The sequence below is a fragment of the Delphinapterus leucas genome, chromosome X (assembly GCF_059928025.1).
Source record: "Delphinapterus leucas isolate spDelLeu-1000000601 "Yukka" chromosome X, BTC_Dleu_Yukka2, whole genome shotgun sequence".
NCBI lineage: Eukaryota > Metazoa > Chordata > Mammalia > Artiodactyla > Monodontidae > Delphinapterus > Delphinapterus leucas.
The window spans coordinates 29,476,011-29,489,566 of NC_143150.1; the positions used below are offsets into that span (position 1 = coordinate 29,476,011).

A 13,556-nucleotide genomic window follows, 5' to 3' on the forward strand; every position below is an offset into this window, starting at 1 on the left:
CGCTGGGGATTGGTTCCAGGACCCGCCGCGGATACCAAAATCGGTGGATGCTCAAGTCCCATAGTCGGCCCTCCGCATCTGCTGATGTGAAACCCATGGCTATGGAGGGCCGCCTGTATATTTATTGAAATTTTTTAAAAAACACCACAAACCTGTGTTTAAGTGGACTTGCAAGTTCAAAAGCCGTGTATTTGAAGGGTCAACCGTATTATTAGCTAGGAGTTTGCTTGCTCTGAATTTTTGCAATGAGGTTGAAGTCAGAGTCCGCCATACTCCCCGGGTCTCCAGGAGCAGGAGTTCAGGGCTGGGTTTTCTGAGCATGCCTGGTGCTCAGATGCACTATGCAAACAAAACAAAAGAAAGCGAAACCCAGCGCCCCCCCCTCCATTAGCCTGTAGATTTTTAGTAATGAATCAACATCAGATTGCAGGTGTAGAAACCTGCACAGTGTTTCAAGCACTCAAGAATGCTTACCGGGTACAGATTTCCTGCCTTTTTTCTTTTTTTGTGTGTGTCCTTGTTGCAGCTATGGACTATGCTACATCTTTGTGCACAGCCCCTAAGCTCCTGTTGCTTCTGGCTGTAGATCTTCTACAAAAGCATACATGTCCCTTGTGGTGGGCCCCTGTGGACATGGGTAAATTTACCTGCTTTCTTGCCGCTGCCTATCCCCCCATCTCATCTCCTCACGTTTTCTCGAAATATTCTCCTGAGCCCTTGCTGAGGAGTAGATAAATTTTATTTATTGTCAAATAAAAGAGGGCCAGGCCAGATTTACAGCTCTATGGTTTTTCCTTGGAGAAGTGTTTTATAGATGCCCCAAGACTTAATATCCTAAATATTGAAAATAGCTTATAATAATGGGCCCTATACTTGACAATGTACTTGATTTAGCCTGTGTTTCCTTGGACAACCATCTTCATCAACCCCATTGGGGATCAGAAGCCAAATCATTTTTGTGGCCTCCTAAATATATATTTTGTGGGCTCCTAAATATATATATATATATATATATATATATATATATATATATATATATATATGTGTGTGTGTGTGTATGGGACCTAGTCCCCTCACCTACAGTGCCTAAGGGATAAGTGCCCCTGCCTCATGTCTGTGGAGGGTGGTCCAGAAACAAAAAAAGGTTTGTTGACCCATTCTCTTTCAAAAACTGGCAAGACATGGCAATATGAGTACCTCCTCCTGATTTTAACCAAGACGTTTCCTCCTCACGTTGGCCCTTGGTGAGTTCGGCAGGCCTCTCCCTCTCTTGGCTGGATACCCTGTACACAGTTTTGGTTCCATATTAGTTATCGCATGAGAGACCTATGAGGGTTTTTATCATGATTTGCATTAGACAAGCTAGGAGGTCTGTGACAGCTCAGGAGGTGTGTCCTTCCACATCTCAGATTTCCACAGTGAATTTGTGTTTTCTCAACTTTAGTCACCCATGTGACCCTTGACAAGTGTTGCCCTACCTTGGCATCAGTCATGGTCGTATTTATTTAAAAGTTTTACTTAACTTCACACTTTGAAAACCTTAAATACTGAATGGAGCTTCATCCTAAGCAGTAACAGGCATGAATCGTAGTCGATGTAGAAGATTTATGGGAGCAGGGGCCCTGGAGCCAGATTGCTGGCATCTAAATCCTGGCTTTGCTCAACGCTTGCTAGCTGGCTAAACTGTTAGGTTGCTTATTCTCACTTAATCGTGGTTTCCACATCTGTAAACTGAGGATAGCAATAGTAACTACCTCACCAGGTTATCGTGAGGATTAACTGAGATGGTAAAAACACAGTGTTACCAATGGCCATACCGTGCTGTCTCACATTTCCAATTTTCATCAATTTTGTGGTTTATTTATTCACAAAGGTCCATGAGAGAAGAAAGATGATGGCTATTCTCTGGCAGTTGGCAATGAGGACAGAAAGTTTTCTTGTGAATATGTCGCTACCATGTTTTTGTGTCCCTATATATGCTTCAGTCAGTAATCCTCTGTTGGCTGCTCTGTTTACAAGGCCCTGCCTCAGGCAGTGTGGAGAGTGTCATGATTCCAGACGCAGCTATTGTGCCATGGGTTCTCGCAGTCTGGGGAGAGAGATCAGCCCATGTGAGAGAAAGAAGCTGAAAATGCTGGAGACAGAGTGCCCAGCCCCACCACCACTAACTTGCTGTGTGGCCAGAGCTAAATCAGCTGACCTCTCTGTGCCTCAGGTGCCACGTCTGCAGGATGGGGATCATGATGGTACCTGCTGTACCGTGTTGTGAAATTTACATGAAGGAATACAAATAAGGCCCATGGTGAGGGCTCAGGTAACTTTAGCTGATGCTAGAGTTAAGGGGTCGGGACTGACTGCGGTCATTCTGCACAGGGGCCTGCACTGTGACTGAGGATGCTGGACACGGAGTGTCGCCCCTGCACCTGAGTGGATATGAGAGTCTGTGGAGTGGCACAGAGCTGTGCTTGCTCAGGCTGGTGACACCATGTGGGTACTCACTGTGCACCAGGGCCTGGCTAATCAATCTTATAGCCGTCCCCACACTCTCTTTAGTTCCTAATGGAAGAAATGGAGGCTCGGAGAGGTTCAGTGACTTTCCTAAGGTTACATAGGTCAGTGGAAGAGGGCCAGGATTCAAACCGTTGAAGAGACTTTGTTCTTAGCAGCCCGTGGTAGAAGCAGATTTGGCTTTTTTTGCAGGGTAGCGGGGTTTCCCTTACACCTCACAGAGTGAGTCAAATTTTGGTAAATGCTAAGCAGGCCGTGCATGGAACTTCAGTTCAGGGAGGTAGTATGAGCAGCCCCAGGAGTGATCAAGTGTAAAGCTTGTCTTAGGCAACGCCAACCCAAACAGGGTGGTCAGGAGAATGAATGCATATGAGGTGCTGACCTTGAGAGGGAGCTGGAGGGGGAGCCTGGAGAGAACTCTGTACTGGGTGGGAACTAAAGTTTAAAAGTTAGGTTGGGGTCCAATTTATGGAAGGAGTTAGAATGTCTGCATTTGGGATCATGGAAAACTGTAAGAGTTTTGTGCCGGGGGAGTGCCTTAATGAAAGCAGTGTTTTAGGATGTGTTTATAGGAAGGGAATCTCTAGGCTGGCTCTTGGTTCAGTTCATTGCAGTTACTGGGCCTGCGGGACAAGGTACAGATCCGGAGGGCTTACTTGGAGGCCACAGCTGGCTGTCAGTGGGATTGGGAGTCCCCTTGAATTTGAATGTAAAGTTCCGTGTGGATGGTGGCATTAGAATAGTGTGTGCACTTTTCATCAGAAAAAGTGGGACACAATGCCCCTAACCACCCCCTCCCACCCAAAATAATAAGAAGAATAAATAATAAATAATGATAATAATCGGAAAGACCAAGGAATTGAGTAATGGAAGCAGTCTCTGGAGTTGCAGCATATGCATCTGGTTTTAGGGCACTTCTACTTTCCTGCTCATAGCAAGAGCTTTGGCCCTGAATTCTCACTACACGACACTGACAAGCCTTATTGCCCCTGAGCCTTAGTTTCCCGAACTATAAACAGCTATTACTCTTACTACTACTATTTGCTAAACTAAAGATAATCATCTCACGGAATTCTTATGAAGTCAGAATGAAGTATGGAAAGATACTCTATTAACTTTAATTGTGTATAAACATAAGGGGTGATTTATGTAATTGTTTTATTTTTTATTGAAGTATAGTTGAATTATAATGCTTTGTTAATTACTGCTGTTCAGCAGAGTGACTCAGTTATACATACATACATATATATATATATATATATATATATACATTCTTTTTCATACTCTTTTCCATTATGGTTTATCATAGGATATTGAATATAGTTCCCTGTGCTATACAGTAGGACCTTGTTGTTTATCCATTTTATATATACTAGCTTGCATCTGCTAATCCCAAACTCCCAATCCATCCCTCTCCCACCCCACCTTCCCCCTTGGCAACCACCGGTCTTTTTTTTTTTTAATATTTAATTTTATTTATTTTTGGCTGAGTTGGGTTTTCGTTGCTGCGCGCGGGCTTTCTCCAGTTGTCGCGAGCGGGGGCTACTCTTCGTTGCGGTGCACGGGCTTCTCACTGCGGTGGATTTTCTTGTTGCGGAGCATGGGCTCTAGGCATGCGGGCTTCAGTAGTTGTGGCACGCGGGCTCTAGAGCGCAGGCTCGGTAGTTGTGGTGCACGGGCTTACTTGCTCCACGGCATGTGGGATCTTCCTGGACCAGGGGTCAAACCCGTGTCCCCTGCATTGGCAGGCAGATTCTCAACCACTGTGCCACCAGGGAAGTCCCACCAGTCTATTCTGTATGTCCCTGATTCTGTTTCTGTTTCATAGATAAGTTCATTTGTGTCATATTTTAGATTCCACATATAAGTGGTATCATATGGTATTTGTCTCTCTGACTTACTTCACTTAGTATGATAATCTCTAGTTGCATTGTAATTGTTACTTGTGATAGGGGTTTTACTCATTTCTTTTGAAAGACACTTTTTATCATGAAAATATTCAAATATACACAACAATGGCAAGAGTACTGGAACGGACTCCCATAAAAACCATCATCCAGCTTCAGCATTTATCACGATCTTACCAAATTGTTTCATCTATCTCCTTTCCTTGCTCCCTCCCTCCCTGCTTCCCTCCCTCCCTTCTTTCCTCCCTTCGTTCTTTCTGTCCTTCTCTCTTCCTCCCCTCCCCACTCACTCTCCTCTTCTTGCTGTGCTGATTTAAAAGAAACTCAAGACAACTTGTGTTTTCATCCCTGTATCTTTATGTGTATATGCACTTTCTAAAAAATACAGTCTTTTTTCCTACATAACCAGAGTGCCATCCAGGCGCCTGAATGGTAATACTAATCCCTTGGCGCCATCACCCAGTCGCTTGTATTCTGAATTCCCTGATTGCCTCAAGAAATGACTTTTTACAGTTGGTTCTTTTAGGATATAAGTTTTTCTGTGTCTACGCTGATAAAATAAAAGGAAAACTTGAGGGGGTGGGCATTTGCATATCTAATCCCAGCCTTAGAAAGCGGAGGAGGAAATTAAAGACAGCCCTGGATATATACTACTGCTGGTGGTTGTATGTGGCAATAAAAGTGATTCAGTGTTTGCATTCACTGCCCTATCTCAGGACAGCATGGACCCTTTGGGTTTGTTCCAAATCATTTGCAGACTAAATCCCAGTCCAGACACTGGGACAGTGCATCCCTTTGCTGTAACCAGGCATTAAGGGTAAAATTGCATGATTTTCCTTTAAATTCTGCCTGAGATATTAGGCCATTATGAGCAGCAAGCTTGTAGAACCACCGCTGTTCGTGGCTCCATGTGGTGAAGCATGAACCAGGCGTCTCGCTAAGGATGTCTTTACCTTAGGCAGCCTGGGCTCAAGCCTCAAGGGCTGCTCCCTGTAGCCACATTCTCTGCGGGCATCCTTCAGAGGGAAACCTTACATGACATTCTTGAGCCTTGCTAGGACTGGGAAAAGCTGTTTGCTTTTTTATTTATTTATTATTTATTTATTTATTTTATTTGGCTGCATTGGGTCTTCGTTGCTGCGTGCGGGCTTTCTCTAGTTGCGGCGAGCAGGGGCTACTCTTCGTTGCAGTGCGCGGGCTTCTCATTGCGGTGGCTTCTCTTGTTGCGGAGCGTGGGCTGTAGGCACGCAGGCATCAGTAGTTGTGGCACGTGGGCTCAGTACTTGTGGCTCGCCGGCTCTAGAGCGCAGGCTCAGTCGTTGTGGCGCAGGGGCTTATTTTCTCCGCGGCATGTGGGATCTTCCTGGACCAGGGCTTGAACCCGTGACCCCTGCACTGGCAGGCAGATTCTTAACCACCGTGCCACCAGAGAAGCCCAAGCTATTTGCTTTTAGTCTACTCGATGGTAGAAGAAATGCAATGTGCTAATTCCTGTCAACTTTCAGATTTTTCAAGTTCTAGCTCAATCCCCATCTCTTGGAGGAAGCCACAGTACTCTCATCTTCTGAGCTCTTACTGCTCTTGAAATGGGACCAATTCATTGGATCCCTATCACACATTGCTTCCATTGCGAGTCAGTCTTAAATGTATGGAAGCATGAACGGTGTATGTATGTGTGTGTGTGTGTGTGTGTGTGTCCATGGGTGAATGTAATATGTATGTATACGTATGTGTATTTTGTGACTTCTCAGTTACGGTGTAAGCTGGCACTTGACACACTTGTTAGCATTCCCCATGCAGTACCCCAGAGCAGTGCTGTGTACATAGCAGGCATTCAGTAAGGACTTGTTGATTGGTTGAAAGTGAATATAGAAGAAGGGTGGATGGCCTTGACTAAGGCCACTGAGCCTGGGGGCTTTTACTAGCTGAGCTTGTCCAGTGTTGGCTCCATTCTCTTATTTTCCTCCCAGCCCATCTGGCAGTCCTGAGTGACAGACTCTGAGGTAGCAAAGATCTTCCCAGAGAGGCTCTAGCACTTAGCTGGTGGCCTTCCACGGGGGTGGAGAAACAGATCAGCAGCATGCTCTCCTCTGTGTCTGAAGCACTGTGTGTGGAGCTGCCCTGGAAGTCTGAATTGCAAAGGCTCTTCTCTCCTCTTTCTCTCTCCTTCTTCATAGTTATCATCCTTTTCCTCCCTATCATTAGTGTGTGTATGTGTCTGTGTGTGTGTATAGTTTTTTAATTCATTGTCCATGTACTATAAATGAGGGCCAAAGAAAGACATAAGCAAGTCATGGAGAGAAAGAAAATACATGAGTTAAAGTCACATATATTCTGGAACAAGACAAATGCCACAGGTGAGTAACAAAGCAATAATATGGGAGTTCAAAGAAGGTAGATGTTACTTTCAATACAAATCTGGAAGCATACTTGAAGAAGTAGACTTAAAGATGACTCAGGTGTGCGTGGGAGTTCTTATTTGCCTTCCGCAAAGAAACACTCAAGAACAAAAGTAACAGATTATCATTGTAATTTACATGGAGATGATGAAGAAAGCAAAACTGAAACAAACTAAACTGAACTATAACCTTGTCTAACATCCAAGGGTGATAATGAAAACTACCTTTTCAGTTTCTTATCCTATAATTTCTTTTACAAGTACTATATTCCACATACTGTAGATAGTGTGCAGAGTCCTGCTCTTTGTATAATTTGAATTCATGCTAGATTATCTTGGCACTCACAGGTAGAAGTTTAATTTCTAGGACACCAAAACTTCACAGACAGTAACTATACCCACCACTTAGCTCAATAGCTGATGGCGTGCAGGGGAAAAGGCTTTGTAGCCCGGTTTCCCAAGCCCTGGGCAGCAATTACATAAATGTTGATGCAAATGAATATGAAGAAGGCATACAGACAATGAACTTAAAATGTCTGTACACCTTTTAAGGACCTATTCTTTTTTATTTTTGCCTTGTACACTTTTTTTTAACGTTTTTATTGGAGTATAATTGCTTTACAATGGTGTGTTAGTTTCTGCTTTATGACGAAGCGAATCAGTTATACATATACATATATCCCCATATCTCCTCCCTCTCGCATCTCCCTCCCTCCCACCCTCCCTACCCCACCCCTCTAGGTGGTCACAAAGCACCGAGCTGATCTCCCTGTGCTATGCGGCTGCTTCCCACTAGCTATCTATTTTACATTTGGTAGTGTGTATATGTCCATGGCACTCTCTCACTTTGTCCCAGCTTACCCTTCCCCCTCCCCGTATCCTCAAGTCCATTCTCTAGTAGGTCTGCGTCTTTAGTCCCTTAAGAACCTATTCTTGAGGAACTGACTTCATATGTGCTTGAGTAGACGGATAGAGATCCATAATCAAATATATGTATATAGGTATAGTTTACACAAAGGTGTATACATATATATACACACAGATATATATATGTGTGTGTATATATATACATATATGTGTGTGTGTGTATATATATATACATATATATATATCTTTGTATAGACTCTACCTATATAAACTTATATATTATATGTCTCTGAATTCTACACACACACTCAGACACACACGTTCAATTCCTTCTAACACTGGCATCCTTTAGGTACCACTTCTGTGTGGAGTCACACTGAGGTTAAGTCTGAAGTGGCAATTATTCAAATTAATGCACCGAGGAGCCCAATTATATTAAATTATTTAAAACCAGGCATAAATGCTTTGCATAAGGAGTGAATATGTGAATACTTAGGCATTAGAGTGAGGGGATAATTCACACTCAGAACACAACAGACGAGCAACTGATGTATGTTTAGTGAAGGTGACGCTGATGTGGAGGGGAGAGCGTAGAGTCCAAGTCTGCTCCTCCCGCAGCTGTTCTTTTGTTATCTTTTCCACAGAGAGTGGTTTCTTGCTTTTAGAACAAAATAAGATGCTCTCAGAACTTTGGTTAGCGAAGAAAATACTTTTAGGACTTTAGAATCTTTTAGAATTTCTGTAAAACACCATTTTGTCAGCTGACGAAGGAGGCACTTGAATGTCGAACACTTTCCAGAGGCGAGGGCCCGGGCTGGGTGGCACAGCTCACAGGCTTTGGGTCCCCGAGCTGTCCCACTGGAGGCAGCTCGCTGCCTAGGGCAGGGCTTGAGCTGCTGCCAGTGTGCTGAGGGGCAGGTGTGACTTCCTTGCCCTGACGCCCGGGGTGCCCTTCTTCTCCAGCACCCACTCAGGCCTCTTCCTCGCCACCCCCGCCTCACAATCCTGCACGGGACCCTGTGCAGGAGACACAGCTGGGGACTGAGGGCGGGAGCGGCCTGGCTGGCGCCCAGGTCAATCCAGGCAGGGAAAACGGTGAGCTTCCCCCCAACTGAGGTGGCCTCAGATGCCCTTCTACAACAGCCTCCGTGCCTGGACCCCGTTCCAGGTGACATCCCCTGGGAACAAGCAGTTGCGTCTAGGAGGGCAGGAGGTGAGAGGCCCCCTCACTGGCGGGTGTCTGTACAGTAGGTGATCACTTGTTGGGGGTGCATACGTCCTTGCCCGGGGACAACCTAGGCCAGGATCAGCCCATGAGAGCCTGGCAGTGTCCTGGGAAAGAAAGCCAGAGGCCCCGTGCCCAGTGCTGCCACGTAAGGCCCAGCCTGGTGTAGACCAAGTAGGGGCTCCCAGCAACTACAAACGTCTGAGGTAGGAAAACAAGGCTGCCCAGCTCATGGCAGCCCCGACAGGGATCCCCCAGGGCTGATCGGCGCTTCCAGCCCAAGGGCTGAGGAGACGAGGTCCCCTCCCCGCCCCCACACAGCCCCATGGGAGAGAGGCCCTCTCCTGCTGGAGTTTCTTAAGTGTTTGGTAAAGTAGTGGAGAGAGTGGCAGCCCTAAATCCTCATTTTCTGGAATTCTTTGATATGCCAGCCTGAGAGCGTTGCTAACATAGTAGGTTTTGCATTATAGTGGAGGTGGGAGGGCGAGTTGCAACCTTTGAAATATGTCTAAAGAACAAAACAAACTAAAACAACAATTTCAAACAAAGTTTCACCGACCTGAGAAAGGTGGAAAAGAGTTATACAGAGTGGAACGTACGCCGTGAGGATTCCTCACACGTTCAAAGTTTTGAGACAACCAAATGCATTCATGAATAGTCTCTTGAGGAATTTCTGACACCTGAGGCTTTTCTTCCTTTTCGTGGTTCTGTTACGAAGAGATGGGGTGTGTGGAATTTGTTGGTAGTGGAGGATGACTCTTAGTTCAGGCAGGATTCTTACCTGTGGTAAGGTGAAATACTTATGCTCTTCGAGTGATGACTAGTTTGTGAGTCAAAGGATCAGGAGTGATTATTTGCGACTATAGAAAAGCCTAAGTTAAATCAAAGGAGTATTTGTGGGGGGAAAGAAGAAGAAAAGAAAGAAAGAGAGAAAAAGAAGAATCAGGATGGGTTCACTAGCTTTGCTGCAGAGAGCATGTGTGAGGGCAGTGATGGACACAGGCTGCAGAGCTGGTGGTGGGGTCTGGAAAGCAGTGCTGGCGGCCTAAGGCCACGGGATGGGCTCACAGTCAGGTCTGGCCAGGGCTTGGGAGGCGCAGGCCTCTGCTTTGTCAAGCAGGCAAAGCAAGCTCAGAGGAAAAGAGAAACTGAAGTTTTGGTGGCTTGCTTCTCCTGGGTTTACGTAGTGGTCTCTTAATGGAGTTCTGAAGGCAAAAGGAGCAACAAGAAACACATGAAGAAGACGGGAGAATGTTTTCATCTATTTCCAAACTCTACAGCATGAGCGTCCCAAAGAAACATTTAATGGACACCCTCCCTTGGTTTGCAAGGACAGTAGGAGTTGTTTCATGAAACCAGTATTGGAAATATGGAAGTAGTGTCAGCCTGAACCTCACACAGCCAGCTTTGCACATTGCTTATATTTATGCAGATTTGACCATTGGTACACTGGAACCCCCCAAAGTGAGCTCTGTTACACTGGCTTTTCTCGACTACATATTCATGCAGCAGAAGGACCCAAATACTAAGATGGGAGAGGGAAAATGGGGCGACAGAGAGAGGAGGCCCTTGGTCTCGTGTAAAATTTGCCGCGTGGAAACATCCAAAAATCTAAATATGGCATAATTCCATTAACTGAGATGCTGAGGGAGCAGTGGAGTCCACAGGACAGGTTTTACTTTCAGTTGTTAATAGTTGCCAGATATTTAGGGGGGAGCCGTTTTGTGACCCCTCACTCACGTGGTTGTCGGCTGTCTTCCTAAAATGCAGGTTGCACCCTCTTGACTTAAGCATAAGGGACAGGATGGGGATCTCCTGGTTGATTCGCAGCTCCTAGAGGGCGCAACCTTGCTGGGCACCAGAGGCTCTGGTCCAAGGCCCTGCAACTGTAGCCAGAGCGGAGTGACCTGACCTGGTCCTGAGCCCAGGAAGGTTTGGAGGGTGGGGCAGGTTGGAGAGTGCAGAATTGACAGAGGTGACAATGGTATGCCTCTTTCCCCCCAAACTCTTGTCTGGGCAACGATTTTAAGAGTTGTAGGAAATTTGGGCTGAGTTCGTCTAAGCATTCGTTACCCCTATAGTCTAATATTAAGGCAGTGTCCAGGGCTTCAGTTCCGCCGGTGTCCAGCAAGACAAACCACAAAGTCCCTGGGCCCCCCATGACCAAACCTCCCTCACAATACCATCTCCATCTTTTTAACCATCCCATGGTTCCAGAGGATGAATGACCCTTTTTAGTCATCCTTGGGGAAAGCTTTTGTTGAAAAATCCAGCCCACTCCTATTGATTATTTACTGTAACCAAAGATGGGTTTTTCAAAATAGGGACCGTTCCCCTCAGTATGATTTTAAAAGGCACCCACTTTTTCCTATGCTCAACTTCCCCCATAACTAAGGTGACACCTGCCCAATGAGTAAGGATTAGTGGCTGCTGGAGCTGACGGTCAGTTGTCAGGACGCAGACCTACCAGGCATAGTAATAACAGCAGGGACAGAGCGCAGTTGGTCAGCTCCACCTGCGTGTAAGAGTGGGGGAAATAATAGTAAAGGTGGGAGGGGAGAGACAAAGCCATATGCCAATCCAGAGCCTGGCACATAGTCGGTGCTAGCTCTTGGGGTGGGAGGGCGGCTGAAGGGAGCACCTTCAGCTACATATCCTAAGATACTTTAGCAAGAAGGAAATAGCTTCTCCTGATGCACTTTCAAATCTTCAAGGCACCGAGAGCTCCCTGCTGCAATTTTTCATATCTGACATGAAATGCTCAATATACTAATCAATCCCTTTTTCTCTCTGCTTGAAGGTTTGGTTTAAGAGTAGAAGGGCCAAGTGTTGGAGACATCAGAGTGCAGTAATGCTCAGAAACGTGCCCCACGTGCCCCCGGTCCTCCCTGCTGTCATCAGCGTGTGTGAACCCTGCCGTGCCATTCTGCTTCAGGAGCTGGATTGGGTCCACGTTTTTCTGGAGCAAGTGCCGCTGGAGCTGCCTCTGCTGCCCGTGCCGCCCATGCCACCCAACCTGCCTGTGCCACCCGTGCCGCCTGAGCCACCCATGCCACCCAGGCCGCCTATGCCACCCTTTCCTCCTATGCTGTTGCCTCCTCCGCCCTGTTGTCTTCCACACGTGCTTCACTGTAGGTGCCCTCATGTGGCATGGCGTCGTTCCTTTCCATTGGAGGTCCTTCAGCTGCCCCGACTTTCTATTGAATTGTTTATGTGACGGTTTTTTCCAAAGTGCCTTTGAGCCAGTTTCAAATTCTGCATACCTCACCACCAAGAACAGTTCCCCAAATGCCTGCAAAGTATATTAAATAGAAGTAGAGCCCTTGACCCACTGTTTTAGGGCATGTTTTTGTATTTTCAATAAAGTTGTGAGTTCTCTGCATATTTGTTCTCTGTGTCACATGGGGTTAGTAAATTTGATGGAAATTGCTAAGCCAACGCCATTCAGACCGAATGCCCAGGAGGCCTCCTTTCATGCAGTAACAGCCCTGAGTCACCATCATAGGCCATGCACATCTCAGAAGTTTGCCAGGTGCCCGTGAGGGGTTTACACAGACCCACCTGTTCTCTTCCACCCTCTCCCCCAGCACCCATGCTCCCCGCACGCTGCCCCGTTGGGACCACCTAGATGTGCAAGCCGGGTGGTGTGAGTCTCGAATGGGAGAACAGTGTGTTTCAAAGCAGGCCTGAGGCCCATTTATGGTGACCAGCTCAGGTACAAGGAGGACTCCAAGGGACACTTCTGCAGTGACTACTCATAGGGCTTTATGGAAGAAAGGGAGCGGGGCACCGTCGGCTTCTCTCCCAGTCCTGTTCACCGCCTTCCCTGTTGTGGAGGGCACGTGGGGAGAGAAACCACGCTCGCGGAGGGGAGGGGCCTACCTCTGCGAAGGTAACACAAGAGGAGACTGTCCAGGCCCGCATGCGGCTCTTCTCACCCCCTCTCCCCCACCCCCAGATACGGAAAGCATATCGTAGCTCCTTCCGCAGCTCAGAGCTTAGGGATGATGTGGCCTTCAAGTGTATTTTGTCACCTTCAACATTCTTGAGAGAACCCTCGTTCCAACTAATTCAACACTGAAAGAGAGCCTCTTGGGTGAGTGTTGCCTGAAGCCAGGAGGTGGTGGTCCCTGAGCACTGATCCAGGATAATCACTTTATTTAAAAGAAGCAGGTAGGGCTTCCCTGGTGACACAGTGGTTAAGAGTCTGCCTGCGGGAAGATCCCACATGCCGCGGAGCAACTAAGCCCGTGCGCCACAACTACTGAGCCTGTGTGCCACAACTACTGAAGCCCGCACACCTAGAGCCCGTGCTCCACCACAGGAGCAGCCACTGCAATGGGAAGCGCCGCGACTACAGTAAGCCCGCGCACAGCCACAAAGACCCAACACAGCCAAACATAAAATAAATTCATTTTAAAAATAAAAATAAATAAAAGCAGCAGGTATGGGAACATATGTATATGTAAAACGGATCCACTTTGTTATAAAGCAGAAACTAACACACCATTGTAAAGCAATTATACTCCAATAAAGATGTTAAAAAAATAAATAGAATGAAAGCAGCAGGTAGGCCTTACCTTTCTTCATGGGGCCTTCTTCAAATGGAACTTCCAGGTAGAAAACACACACGCACACACACAGATACTAC

General features: G+C 46.6%; 1 non-coding gene across 1 annotated transcript; it reads right to left on the reverse strand.

Annotated features, from left to right (window-relative positions):
* Nucleotides 1-9,100: 9,100 nt before the first annotated feature.
* LOC115801580 (small Cajal body-specific RNA 20) lies at nucleotides 9,101-9,244 on the reverse strand. Its single transcript, XR_004021888.2, has one exon.
* Between the last annotated feature and the right edge of the window lie 4,312 nt (nucleotides 9,245-13,556).